This window comes from Spermophilus citellus, assembly GCF_964194105.1.
Source record: "Spermophilus citellus genome assembly, chromosome: 5".
In the NCBI taxonomy this organism is placed as follows: domain Eukaryota; kingdom Metazoa; phylum Chordata; class Mammalia; order Rodentia; family Sciuridae; genus Spermophilus; species Spermophilus citellus.
In genome coordinates this window covers 113,189,042-113,203,986 of record NC_138186.1, presented here as the reverse complement: position 1 = coordinate 113,203,986, position 14,945 = coordinate 113,189,042, and positions in this window count along the sequence as shown.

Genomic DNA, 14,945 nt, shown 5'->3' with positions numbered 1-14,945 from the left:
TCAACCAAGACTCTCAAAGCCAGGGGATCATGGAACAACATACACCACGCTCTGAAAGAAAATGGATGCCATCCAAGAATCTTATCTCCAGCAAAATTAAGCTTCATATTTGATGACAAAATAAAAACCTTTCATGATAAACAAAAATTAAAATAATTTAGGCTGGGGATATGGCTCAAGCGGTAGCGCGCTCGCCTGGCATGCATGCGGTCCGGGTTCAATCCTCAGCACCACATACAAAGATGTTATGTCTGTTGAAAACTAAAAAAAATAAATATTAAAAAATTCTCTCTCCCTCTCTCTCAAAAAAAATTTTAAAAAAAGAATTTATAGTGAGAAAGCCTATAATACAGAGCATTCTCAGCAAAATATTTCAGGAGGAGCAAATGAAAAACAACAATGAAAATAAGCAAAGGGAGGAACTACACTAAGGAAAGGCCAATCAAAGGAGAAACCAAGTTAAAAACCCAAAATAAACCAAAATGTCTGGGAATACAAATCATATTTCAATAATAACCCTGAATGTGAATGGCCTAAACTCAATTAAAAGACAGACTGATAGATTGGATTAAAAAAAAAAGACCCAACAATATGCCACCTTCAAGAGACTCATCTCACAGAAAAAGACATCCACAGAAAGGTAAAAGCATGGGAAAAAAACTTACCACCCACATGGACCATGTAAACAAGCAGGGATTTCTATTCTCATATCATACCAAGTCGACTTCAAAGCAAAGCTAGTGAAAAAGGATAAAGAAGGACATTTCATACTGCTGAAGGGATTTATACATCAACAACACATAACAGTCATAAATATCTATGCCCCAAACAATGAGGCATCTATATATATCACACAAACCCTCAACCACAAGAACCAAATAAACCACAACACGATAATACTATGTGACTTTAATATACCTCTCTCACTACAAAAACTAAACAAAAAACTCTATAATACAATCAATAATTTGGACTTTACGGGCATATACAGAATATTCCATCCATTAATGAGCAAATACACTTTCTTCTCAGCAGCACATGGATCCTTCTCCAAAATAGGCCATATGTTATGCCATAAAGCAAGTTTTAGCAAATACAAAAGAATAGAGATACTACCCTGCATTCTATCTGACCATAATGGAATGAAATTAGAAATCAATGATAAAATAAAAAGTAGAAGTTACTCCAACACCTAGAGACTAAACAATATGCTATTGAATGATTCATGGGTAACAGAAGACATCAGGGAGGAGATTTTAAAAAATTATTAGAGTAAATGAGAACTCTGATACAATTTATCAATATCTATGGAACTCTATGAAGGCAGTGCTAAGAGGAAAGTTCACTTCATTAAGCTCATTCATTAAAAGAAGAAAAAGTCAACAAACAAATAACCTGAAACTATATCTCAAAGCCCTAGGAAAAAAAGAACAAACCAACACCAAAAGAAGTAGAAGACAGGAAATAATTAAAATCAGGAAAGAAATCAATGAAATTGAAACAAAAGAAACAATCAAAAAATTGACAAAACAAAAAGCTGGTTTCTTGAAAAAGTAAATAAAATAAACCCTTTGCCACCCTAATGTAAAGGAGAGAACTCAAATTACTAAAATTCATGATGAAAAAGGAAATATCATGACAGACACTATTGAAATACAAAAGACATTTAGAAACTATTTTGAAAATTTATACTCCAGTAAAATAGAAAACCTCGAAGATGCCAACAAATTTCTAGAGGCATATGATCAACCCAAATTAAGTCAAGAGGACAAATACAATTTAAACAGATCAATATCAAGCAAGGAAATAGAAGACGCCATCAAAAGCCAACCAACGAAGAAAAGCCTAGAACCAGACAGATTCACAGCTGAGTTCTACAAGACTTACAAAGAAGAATTAATACCAATATTCCTCAAATTAGTCCTTGAAATAGAAAAAGAGGGAACTCTTCCATACTCATTCTAAGAAGCTAGTATCATTCTGATACCAAAACCAGGCAGAGACACATCAAAGAAAGAAAAATTTAGACCAATATCCCTGATGAACATTGATGTAAAATTCTCAAAAAAAAAAAAAAATCCTGGCAAATCACATACAAAAACATATTTAAAAAATAGTGCACCATGATCAAGTTGGGTTCTTTCCAGGGATGCAAGGTTGGTTCAACATACGGAAATCAATAAATATAATTCATCACATCAATAGCCTTAGTGATTAAGAATCACATGACTATCAATTGATGCAGAGAAAGCATTTGACAAAATACAGCACCCTTTCATGTTCAAAACACTAGAAAAACTAGGGATAGTAGGAACATACCTCAACATTGTAAAAGCTATCTATGCTAAACCAAAGGCCAACATCATTCTAAATGGAGAAAAATTGGAAGTATTCCCTCAAAAAATGGGGACAAGACATGGATGCCCTATTTCACCACTTCTATTCAATATAGTCCATGAAATTCTAGCCAGAGCAATTAGACAAAATAAATCAAAGGGATACAAATAGGAAAAGAAGAACTCAAACTATCATTATTTGCTGACAACATGATTCAATACTTAGAGGATCCAAAAACTCCACCAGAAAAATGTCTAGAATTAATAATAAATTCAGCAAAGTAGCAGGATATAAAATCAACACCCACAAATCAAATGCATTTCTACACATCAGTGATGAGTCCCCTGAAAGACAAATCCTCTGAACCACAAGAATCAAATAAACCACACAAAACTTACCCTATTTACAATAGCCTCAAAAAAATTTAAATAAGGGGCTAGGGTTACGGCTCAACAGTAGAGCCCTTGCCTCGCACGTGCAAGGCCTTGGGTTCGATCCTCAGCACCATATAAAAATAAATAAATAAAATAAAGTTATTGTGTACAACTACAAAGAAATAAATATAAAAATTTAAATAAATAAAATAATTGGGAATCAACAAAAGAGGTGAAATATTTGTACAATGAAAACTACAGAACACTAAAGAAAGAAACTGAAGAGACCTTAGAAGATGGAAAGATCTCCCATGCTCTTGGATAGACAAAATTAATATTGTCAAAATGGCCATACTACCCAAAACACTATACAGATTCAATGTGATTCCAATTAAAATCCCAATGTCATTCCTTATAGATATAGAAAAAGTAATCATTAAATCATTTGGAAAAATAAGAGACCCAGAATAGTCAAGCAATCCTTAGCAAAAAGTGAGCAGGAGGCATCACAATATCAGACCTTAAACTATACTACAAAGCTCTAATAACAAAAATGACAAGGTATTGGCACCAAAGTAGACATGTAGATCAATGGTACAGAATAGAAGACACAAAGACAAACTCACATAAATACAGTTATCTCATACTAGACAAAGGTGCCAAAAACATACATTGGAAAAAAAATAGCCTCTTCAACAAACAGTGCTAGGAGAACTGGGAATCCATATGCAACAAAATGAAAATAAACCCCTATCTCTCACCATGCACAAAACTCAACTCACAGTGGATCAAGGACTTAGGAATTAGACCAGAAACCCTGCACCTAATAAAGGAAAAAGTAGGCCCAAATCTTCATGTTGAATTAGGCCCTGACCTCCTTAACAAGACTCCTAAAGTACAAGAAATAAAATCAAGAATCAATAAATGGGATAGATTCAAACTAAAAAGCTTCTTCTTAGCAAAACAAAAACAAAAACAAAAAACAATCAATGAGGTGAAGACAGCATCCATTTTGGGAGCAAAGTTTTGCCACACACACAGATACAGCACTAATCTCCAGGATATATGAAGAATTCAAAAAACTTAACACCAAAAAAGCCAAACAACCCAATCAATAAATGGACTAAGGAACTGAACAGACACTTCTCAGAAGATGATATACAATCAATCAACAAATATATGAAAAAATGTTCAGCATCTCTAGTAATTAGAGAAATGCAAATCAAAACTAATATTTCATCTTATGCCAGTAAGAATAACAGTTATCAAGAACACAAACAACAATAAGTGTTGGTGAAAATGTTGGGGGGGAAAGCACAGTCATACATTGCTGGTGGGTCTGCAAATTCTGGAAAGCAGTATGGAATTTCCTTAGAAAACTTGGAATGGAAACACCATTTTACCCAGCTATCTCACTCCTGGGTCTATACACTCTAAGGACTTAAAATTTGCATACTATAGTACCACAGCCACATCAAAGTTTATAACAGCTCAATTCACAACAGTTAAACTGTGGAACCAACCTAGATGCCCTTCAATAGATGAATGGATAAAGACACTGATACACACACACACAAAAAAATATTACTCAACATTAAAAGAGAATAAAATTATGGCATTTACAGGTAAATGGATGATGGAGTTGGAAAATATCATGCAAAGCAAAGTAAGCCAATCCCAAAAAACCAAAGACCGAATGTTCTGATAAGTGGATGCTGACCCATAAATTGGCGGGGGGGATGGAGAAACTTTGGGCAAAGGGGAGGGGGGATATGGGGGCAGGAAAGATGGTGGAACTAGAAGGACAGTATTACCCTAGGTACATGCATGACTGCACATATGGTGTAATACAACATTGTGTAAAATCAGAGAAATGAAAAGTTGTGCTGTAATTGTGTACAATGAATCAAAATGCATTCTGCTGCCATATATACCTAATTAAAATAATTAATTAATAAGAAAAGATATAGGGAAGATATGTGGAGTAGAAGTAGAATGAGAGGGAGGGAGGAAGAAAGGGAAAGAAATATGGAATGAATCTAACAGAATTATGTTATACACATATATAAATGTACTAAAGGCAGTATCTTTTTATGTATATGTAGAAAGTACCAATCAAAGTAAATGAGTGAAAGGAAGATCAATAGAATAGATGTAGAGGAGGGAGTAAAGGGGGAGTGAGGAGAGGAAAAAAGGAGTGAAGAATGAGGATTGAAATGAAACTCCTTTATGTATAATTATGTCAAAAGGAGCCCAAATACTATGTATAAATATGAGGCTCTAATAAAAAAAATCACAATCACTAAAATCAGGAAAAACCTCACCACTTCTACTTAATATGGTAAAGAAAATCCTGTTTAAGACACTTGAACATGAAAAATAAATTAAATCAGCCAGATAGAAGTGAAATAAGAAGACCTATTTCTATTCATGGATGATATGACCTTGTATATACAGAATCCAAAGAATCCATAAAATGACTTTATGAACTGATAATCAAGTTCAGCGGGTTTTCAGAACACATGGTCAGTAGAGAAAAAAATCTTTTTTAAACAAACTAGAATATAAAATCCAAAAATAAAATTAAGATCAAATTTTACTTAGTATCAAAAAATATTTAGGAATAAATTTAACATGTAAGTTCAAAACATGTAGTCTGGAAATGAATTGTCAGCAAATTAAGGAAAATCTAAGTATATATGAAGACAGATTGGAAAACTTAATATTGTTAAGATGTCAATATTTGCCAAATTAATCTACAGATTTAAAAATTTCTATAAAAATATTGGTTTTTCCTTTTTTTTTTCAGAAATTGACAAGTGGATCCTAAAATTTTTATGCATATGCAAGAACAGAATAGCTAAACAATCTTGAAAAAGACAACATTTGGAGAGCTCTCAACTTCAAAATATTTTGTTGTTGATGTTTATATAGTTACTACCAAGATAAATCTTGCATACAATAAAAAATAAAGTGCCAGAAAAGGAGCAGACAGTAACTAGTATGAGTGAGGTCTTGGAGAACTCAAATAGCTAATTTAAGGAAAGTTGACACACTTTAAGAAAACAAACAATTTAATATTTTAACAGATAGAAGCATTTTTAAAAAGTCAAACAGAAACCCTGGGCCTAAAAATACACCAAGCAAAATTAAAAATGCAATAAAACAGGATAAATCGAACAGAAGAAAGAATTAAGGGGCTGGGGAATGTAGTTCAGTGGAAGAGCATTTATAGCACACAGGAGGCCCTGAGTTCAATCTCCAGCACTGAGGTGGAAAAAACAAAAGAGCTCCAAGTTAGGCTATTTGGAAAAAGAGAAGGAAAAAGTTAAAAGAATGAAGAGAAATGAAGAAAAACCATGAGAACTTTAGAAGAACATTAAAATAGCAAATATTTAGGTTATTGGGGGTTCATTAAGAACTTGGAAATGGAAATAGAAATCTTATCTAAAAAGATAATAGTAGAAAGCTTTTCTAACATAGAATAAAAATAGCCAGGTATAGGAAGGTCAAAGTCAGTCATTTTTGTTGTTGTTTTAACTCAACCAAGTTTACCATGGGACATTATACTCAACTCTCAAGAGCTGAGAAATAAAGATTCTGAAAGTTTCAACACACACACACACACACACACACACACACACACACACACAACCCCAATAAGCCTGACAGCAGAAATCTTACAGGCCAGAGGAAAGAGGTATGAGATTTTCACCATACTGAAGGAAAAATGACCAATCAATAATAGTGTACTCAAAAAAGCTAAACTATAAAAATGATAAAGTCATGCCCAAATAAAAGCTGAGAGAATATGCCTCCACTAAATTTATTCTATAAGAAGTACCTACAGGGTTCTTCAAAATGAGAGAGATATTTTAGTGGAACTCCTTTCTCCACAGAAAAGTCTTAACTGGACTTCTCCAGAAATCTTCACCATGACTGATTTTAGGACTGTCAGCAAAAGAGTTTTTACAAAAGAGTTCAGTGTAGATAAACTTCTAATTTTCGCGTTGCCCTGTTTTACTTGGCCACTGACCAGGAAGAAATCAGCACTCCAGGTGCTGGACACCCCTTTACTAGTTTTTCACAAACATGTATTCAGTATAGTAGTTTGTAGAAATGTGTAAGCAAGGTCTCTGGCCTTGAGCTGGGGCTTCACAGAGATGTCTACATTTTTAAGATAAGAGAAATTACCAATTGGGCTCCATGGTAACAGCTGGCAGGGGAAGGAAAGAAAGGGGAGAAGAAGCTCTCCCCTCCTCAGGTGTTGTCCTTGAAGGGTTAACTTGCCCAGAAAAGGGAAAGAAAAAAGCTGCTTTATGTGAACTTCTGCAGACTGGGAACTTCTGAGCCTCTCTTCTTACACAGTGGACATAAAATTCTGAAACTACCTGAACTCAGGGTTCAGGGGATTGATTGATTTCAGCAAAAGCTGTGCCCACTGAACCTGGCTGAAGCCAAATAAAACTTTTTCCTGCTGTCTTTGGTGCCTTGCCTCATGTGTCCCTACAACAGTATTAAATAGTAAGAAGAAAACATCAGAAGATTGCATAATTACTTGTAAGTTTTTAGACAAGCTTAGAATGCACTAATATTGTCAACATGGCACATAAACCATTCATATCTTTAGCATGAACTAAAACCTGAAGTAATTGAAATCATTAATATGTTGATAGGCAAAAAACAGAGTCAAAAGGGGCCAAAAATTCAGAATATGAGGAGGAATGGAATACAAGTTAGAGTTTAATTAGTGTATTTTTTTTGTTTCTTTTTTCTTATTTTTACAATCATGTTATCATTCCAAAATAGTTTAGTTAAAAATCAAGACATGTTTTTTAGAAGCCTCACACTTACTACAAAGCAAAAATCTATAATTAGAAATACCAAAAATACCAAGCAAGAAATCAACACTAATAGAAGAAATCTCTTAACCACAAGGAAGATCCTAAGAAAGGGAGTAAGAAATGAAGGGCTATAAAATTAGAAAAAAAAGTTACAAAATAGTTATAATAAGACTTTACTTACCTATTACTACTAAATCTAAATAAATTAAATTCTCCAATTAAGAAACACAGAGTGGGGCTGGCATGGTAGCTCAGTGGTAGAGCGCTCGCATAGCCATGTGCAAGTCCCCGAGTTCAATCCTCAGCACCACATAAAAATAAAGGCATTGTGTCTTTATTTTTTAGCTATATTATCTTCAACTATAGCTAAAAAAATAAATATTAAAAAAACTTTTTTAAAAAAAGAAACACAGAATGACTGAATAAAAAGATAAGACCCAACTATACACTGCTCACAACAAACTCATTGCAACTCTAAGGACATGCATAAACTGAAAGTGAAACAATAAACTAAGATATTCCATGCAAACAGTATCCAAAAGAAAGCAGGAATAGTCATACTAAGATCAGATTTTAAAACTTCAAATCAAAAGTAGCAGAGAGAGACAAGGAAGGTCATTACATAATTAAGGGTCAATTCAAAAAGATGAAATATTTCTAAATATATGTGCACCAAATATTGGCACACTCAAATATATAATGCAAGTATTAATAGACATAATGACAATTGTGGACTTTAATATCCTTACCTTCAGCAATGGACAGATCATCCAGAGAGAAAAATCAACAAAAACAGTCAAACTACCCTCTGGACCAAACAGAACTTAAAGATATGTACAGAACATTCCATCCAGCAGCTGCAGAATACACATTCTTCTCATCAACACATGGAACATTCTCCAGGACAGATCATAAGACAGACTATAAAACAAGTGTCAACCAATTTTTAAAATCTGAAAATCATATTGAGTATCTTTTCCAACCAAAATGGAATACAACTAAAAATCAATAATATTGAAAAGCTAAACAAATACATAGATATTAAGCAATTAACAATTGATCAATCAATGGATTAGGAAGAACAAGAAGGAAATTTAAAAGTTTCTCAAAACAAATGAAAATGGAGACAAAACATATCAAAATATGTAGGTTACAACAACAGCAGAACTAAAGGGAAAAGTTTATAGCAAGCAATGTCCACATCATAAAAACAGAAAGATTTCATAACACTAAAAACATACTTGAAAACCCACTCAGTAAAAGGGCAAAAGATCTTAAGGGACATTTCTCAAAAGAATAAGTTCAAATGGCCACCAGACATACGAAAACATGTTTAACAATCTTAGTAAATAGGGAAATAGAGTCAAAACTACACTGAGATCTCGCCAGATGCCTGTGCTAGCCAGATGAGCTGGGTTCAAAAAAGCTGGCTGCAACTAAGAAAACAGCGAACAAACCACACAACACATGGACATGAGTTTCTCAGGTCTAGGGTGGGACTGCTCTGTGACCTCAAGGGTCCTCTTCCACGCTGGAAGGCAAGAGAGTGAGTGAGTGCACCCGGAACCCCTCTATTTATTTAAAAGACATTCAGTAGAGTATTCCAACAACAACCACCACCACAAAAAAAAAGAAAGACTTCAAACAAACCACTTACCACTACATCTCAAAGATAGAAAAATAAGAACCAAACCTGAAATAAGATGAAGAAATAAGATCAGAGGCCCAGCAAACAGGCAAGAGAAAATAGTCAAATTGTCACTATTTGCAGATAATATGATCTGCAAAAAGAACCCAAAGACTTTGCAAAAAAATTATGTGTGTATATTCTAATATATATATATATATATGTTATATATAATATATATGTTATATATAATATATATGTTATATATAATATGTATGTTATATATAATATGTATGTTATATATAATATGTATGTTATATATAATATGTATGTTATATATAATATGTATGTTATATATAATATGTATGTTATATATAATATGTATGTTATATATAATATGTATGTTATATATAATATGTATGTTATATATAATATGTATGTTATATATAATATGTATGTTATATATGTTATATATAATATATATATATTAGAATAAACAAATTATGGAAAATTGCAGGATACAAAAATCAACATACCAAAATAAGTTGCATTACTGTATACCAATAGTGAATTTTCTGAGGAAGAAATCAAGGAAATGGTCTCATTTACAATAGCTCCAAAAGGATGAAATATCTAGGAATAAATTTAAAAAGAGGTGAAAGATCTGCAGTGAAAACAATAAAACACTGATGAAAGCAATTGGAAAAGACAAAAATATGGAAACACATCCCATGTTCATTGATAGTAAGCATCAATATTGTTAAAATGTCCATACTGCCCAGATTAAATACAATTTCTATCAAAATACCAGTGATATTTTCTCATAGAATTAAAAAAAAAATCCTAAAATATGTATTAGACCACAAAACCCAAATAATCAAAGCCTTCTTGAGCAAAAAAAAGATGCAAAGAGATCATCTTTTTGCTACAAAGCTGTAGCAATCAAAACACCATGGTATTAGCATAAAACAGACACATAAACCAATCGTACAGGTCTGGGGTTGTGGCTCAGCGATAGAGTGTTCGCCTGGCATGCGTGAGGCCCTGGGTTCAATCCTCACCACCACATAAAAAATAAACAAAATAAAGGTATTGTGTACAACTAAAACATTAAAAAATAAAAATAAACCCAATGGTACAAATAGAAAGTTCTGAAGTAAACTCTCACATTTATAGCAAACTGATGTCCAACAAAGGTACCGATGACATGCACTGGAAAGAATAGTCATTTCAATAAATGTTGCTGGAAAATTAAATCTCTACTGACAAGAGAGATTACACCCTTATCTCTTACCAGTTACAAAAATCAACTCAGAATGGATCAAATAATTAAATGTCAGCCTCAGAACAAGAAAACTACTAGAAAAAAAAAAACAAAAAACAGAGGAAATGCTTCAGGATATTGGAATGGGCAAGGAGTTTTTTTGAACAGGACCTGAAAAGCACAAGAAATGAGCAAAACTTGACAAATGGCATTGCACGAAATTAAAAAGCTTCAATACAGGTAACAATTATCAGAGTGAAGAGATATCCTACTTAATAGGAGAAAATATCTGCAAACTATTCATTTCACAAGGGGTTGATATCTAGAATGTATAAGGAACTTCAAAAATTCAATAACAAAAAAAAAGAAAAAGCCAATTTAAAAACCAAGCAATAGACCTAAATAGACATTTCTGAAGAGACATACTAATGGCAGAAAGTATATGAAAAAATGAAAAATGTTCAACATCCCTAATCAGGGAAATGCAAATTGAAATCCCAGTGAGATAGCACACTTCTCCAGTAAGAATGGCTATTACCAAACAAACTGAAAGTGACAAGTGCTGTAGAAGAACCCTTGTGCATTGTTGGTGGGAATGTGAATTATACAATCGTTATGGAAAACAGTATAGACGTTTCTCAAAGTAAAACACAGAACTACCATGTGACCCAGTCCTAGGCCTATAGCTAAAGGAACTGGAATCAGTATGTAGAAGAGATAGCTGCACTTCCATGTTTATTGAAGCACTACTCATACTAACCAAGAAATGGAAATAACTTAAGTGTCCTTCAGCTGATAAAGGGATTATAAAAAATGTGGTGCACATACATAATGGAATACTGCCCAATTATTAAAAAAACAATGAAATCCTGTCACTTGCACAACATGGATGAAATTGGAAATGCTAAGTGAAATAAATCACATATAGAAACAGAAGCACCACATGAGTTCACTCATAGGAAAAAGCTAAACATTTTGATTTCATAGAAGTTGAGAACAGAATGATGGTTATCAGAGGCTGGTAATGTAGGGAAGGGGAGGATGGGAAAATGTTGGTCAGTGGGCAGGAAGCTGCTCTTCTACCACAGAGTAGTGTGGCTATAGGAGTGACTGTGTGCTATACATCTCTAAAAGCTAGAAGAAAGCATTTTAAATCTTTTCACCATGAAAAAGTGATAAATATTGAGGAAATTATGTATGTTGAACTTGATTTAAGCATTACACAGTGCATACATGTATCAAAATATCACATGGGACTCTATGTGTACAATTTTTATGTTTTGATGTATCTGTTAAATTTTTAAAAGGAAAATAAATCTTCAAAAAACTGCTTGTTGGCTCTTTGAGCAGCACCATGGTAGTTGGCAAGAACAATCACCTTACTGAAGACTGGTATTATGTGAAAGCACCTACAATGATCAATGTAAGAAATATCTGAGCAACACTGGTCATAAGGACCCAAGAAACCAAAATTGCACTGATGGCCTCAAGAACTGTGTGTTTAAAGTAATCCTTGGTCATCTGCAGAATGAAAAGTTGCATTTTAAAAATTCAAACTAATTATTGAGACTGCTCAGGGAAAAACTGCCTAACTTCCATAGCATGAATCTTACCCATGACCAAATGTGTTCCATGGCCAAAAAAAATGGCAGACCAGTTTTTCATTGTTAGAAAAGCAAAAATGGTGAAGAAGCATTAAGTTTGAACTTAGAAAACTCATGAAGCTTTGTGGTAAAAGTGGTAATTTCTTAAAAATCTGTTAGGAATCACGAGTCCAAAAAATCTGTTTGTATTTTTAATAGTGACAAAAATTCCTGTTTGGGAAAAAAAAAATGTGAGCTCAATTTCAAAGCCCTTCACAAACATCCAGCAGTTCATATTTTCAGTATCATTTAACTAGCTCAGTTGAGCATGGGTTGAGTCCCCAGTGGACTCTGGTCTTGAAGACATTTGAATACATGTTACAAAAACATGAAGTTGACAACCGATATCATACATAGACCAATTAAGACTGACAAAATAACAAAATGTTTAAATAATGATGTTGAAATTTTAGAAGGGCCAAATAACTCCAAATGAAAAGGAAGAAAAAGAGTTTAAATTTTTAGTGTCTTTAGGTCATCATTAATATTAGTACAGTGTATGAATGGTTTTAGTTAAACCCTTAGAAATCCCTCATGCTCTCATCAAGAGCACAGAGCAAGAAAGAATGTACTCCGAAATGAGAAGTCATAGCGCTCTTGTCCAGCATCCCACATATTTGAATGTTCTAACATTTGTTTCTTGAGAATATGTGCCGATTTTAGGTGAATTAATAGTTTATCTTCCTGACACTTCCATCCCCCTCCTGTCACCTTTGCCAAAGATCATCAATAAAAATCAGAAAGAAGTTTTCCTGCACTAAAAAGGGAGTCTATGCTGCTCACTGTTTGCTGTCACGATGACAGGCGGCTGCATCAAGCCAAGAAGTAGCCTAAATGTTTAATGAAGCAGGAAAGTCATTCTTCAGTTGCAGTGCAGACCCACTAGACAGCCTGAAAAGATCACCTCCGTTTTAAACTGGGAATAGGTTGCTGAATATTTAATGCATGCCACAGTATTCAGCTCTGTGAGAGGCCAAGCAAGGGTCAAGTTATGACTGCCTGCTGTTCCTGCAATTTCAAATTCCCTCCGGTTTATTAAAGCTGGAAGGTATCAAGGTTGAACCAAGACAGCCTTCAGCAGCACCCTTCGTAGCACTGTATAAGTGCAAATTAAAATGGGAAGTCACAGTTCTGTCCTGGTGAAGCATTATTAAGAATTAGAAGCAATCTTTCAGGAAAAACGAGTAGGTCTAGCTTTTATTGCCAATATTTACAAAGGTGATAGGAAGAGAAGTAATCAATAATCCTTACTGTGATGCTAGGAAAGAGATCTTACATTCAGTTGATTATTGATTTGTGGCGTCAAATAACTTCTACCAACTGAATAATCCTCGCCCAAAAAAAGAATATTTTTGTGAACAATTTCAGAGCCAAATTAAATCTTCAACTGGTTTAAAATCTGTTGAAATAATGTGGGAGTTGATAGTGGTTTGGACGAGGATAGCAGAAGTAGAAGAAGCATTGTTGATTAAAAATACATCAAGGATGACTGCAAGATTTTTGGCCAGAGCATGTAGAATGGAGTTGCAATTTATTGAGAATAAAAAGGAATGCAAGTAGTTTTAAGAGGAAAATAAAAACTACACTTTCAGAGAATGTTAAAATTGAGATGCCCACTAGACAACCAAATCTAAATGTCTGTTAGACACTTGGATAAACTGTTGTTCTGGGTGGAGATATTTCCGATTCATCATCATAGAAATGGATTTTAAAACCCACTTGAATCAAATGTATGAAATATGATATGTCAAGAAAAATGTAATGTTTTGAACAACCAATAATAAAAATTTTTAAAAAAGATTAAATAGCAAAAAATAAATAAAATAATATTCTCCCCCACACACACACAAAAAAAGAAATGGATTTTAATAAAACCACACAGGGAATGGAGAGAGTCGAAGAGTTCTGAAGCCTGAACCCAGTGGCACTCCAACATATCATGGTTATGAAGTTGAAAAGAACCTGCAAAGGAGACTGAGGAAGAGCCCCAGCATGCACGAAGCCATAAAAGAAGGGTAAAGGGAATCTCAAGTGAATAAAATGTTTCAGTGTGCGAATAACCAGTTGGGTCAAAGGCTCCTGATAGGTTATGTGGAATGAGAATTGGCCACTAGATTGGTAACATGGAAGTCATTAGTGTCTTTAATATATCTGAAGAATAACAGATAATTCTGAATATATGGGGGTCAAGAGAATAGGAGGGTTGGTGGAGAAGGTGAAATATAGGAGTGTACAGAAAAGTTTTGGTATAATGGCAGGCAAGAAAATGGGTGATGACTGTAACTGGAAGATGGAGTCAAGGGGGTTTTGTTGTTTGTTCTGTTTTGGATGGGAAATATTACCCTGCATTTGTACATTGATGGGAATAATCCAAAAGAGGGGGAAAATAGCAATGAGGAAAGAAAGTGCTATCCTGAGAGGAAGAGGATAGAATCTATGCAAATCTATGCATGGACAATTCATCCACTGAAACAGGAGAGGGGCAGCGTTAAGCACACAGGAGCAGATTACTAGATTTAATAGGGTAGGTTGTCTTTCAATTCTATTTTATAAAGCTGTATTTTGGGGGAAAGTGAATTATAAAATCTAAGATACTTTTGGCTACAAAAAGCAAAATATCCAAGCAAATATGGCTTAAATAATAATGGGGATTAATATAATAAGTTCCAAGGTAGACAGTTCCAGGTTTCGTCAAGTAGTTCAGGGATGATTCCACAGATCAAGCTCTTTCCAAATTTACATTTGAAATCTTCATGGTATTAACTTGGTCTTTTTGACTTGTCCCTTGCTGGTTGTAAGATGGCTTGGCAGAAGTAGTATCTGGCTGAACAAGGATAGCATAGATGAGTGTACTCT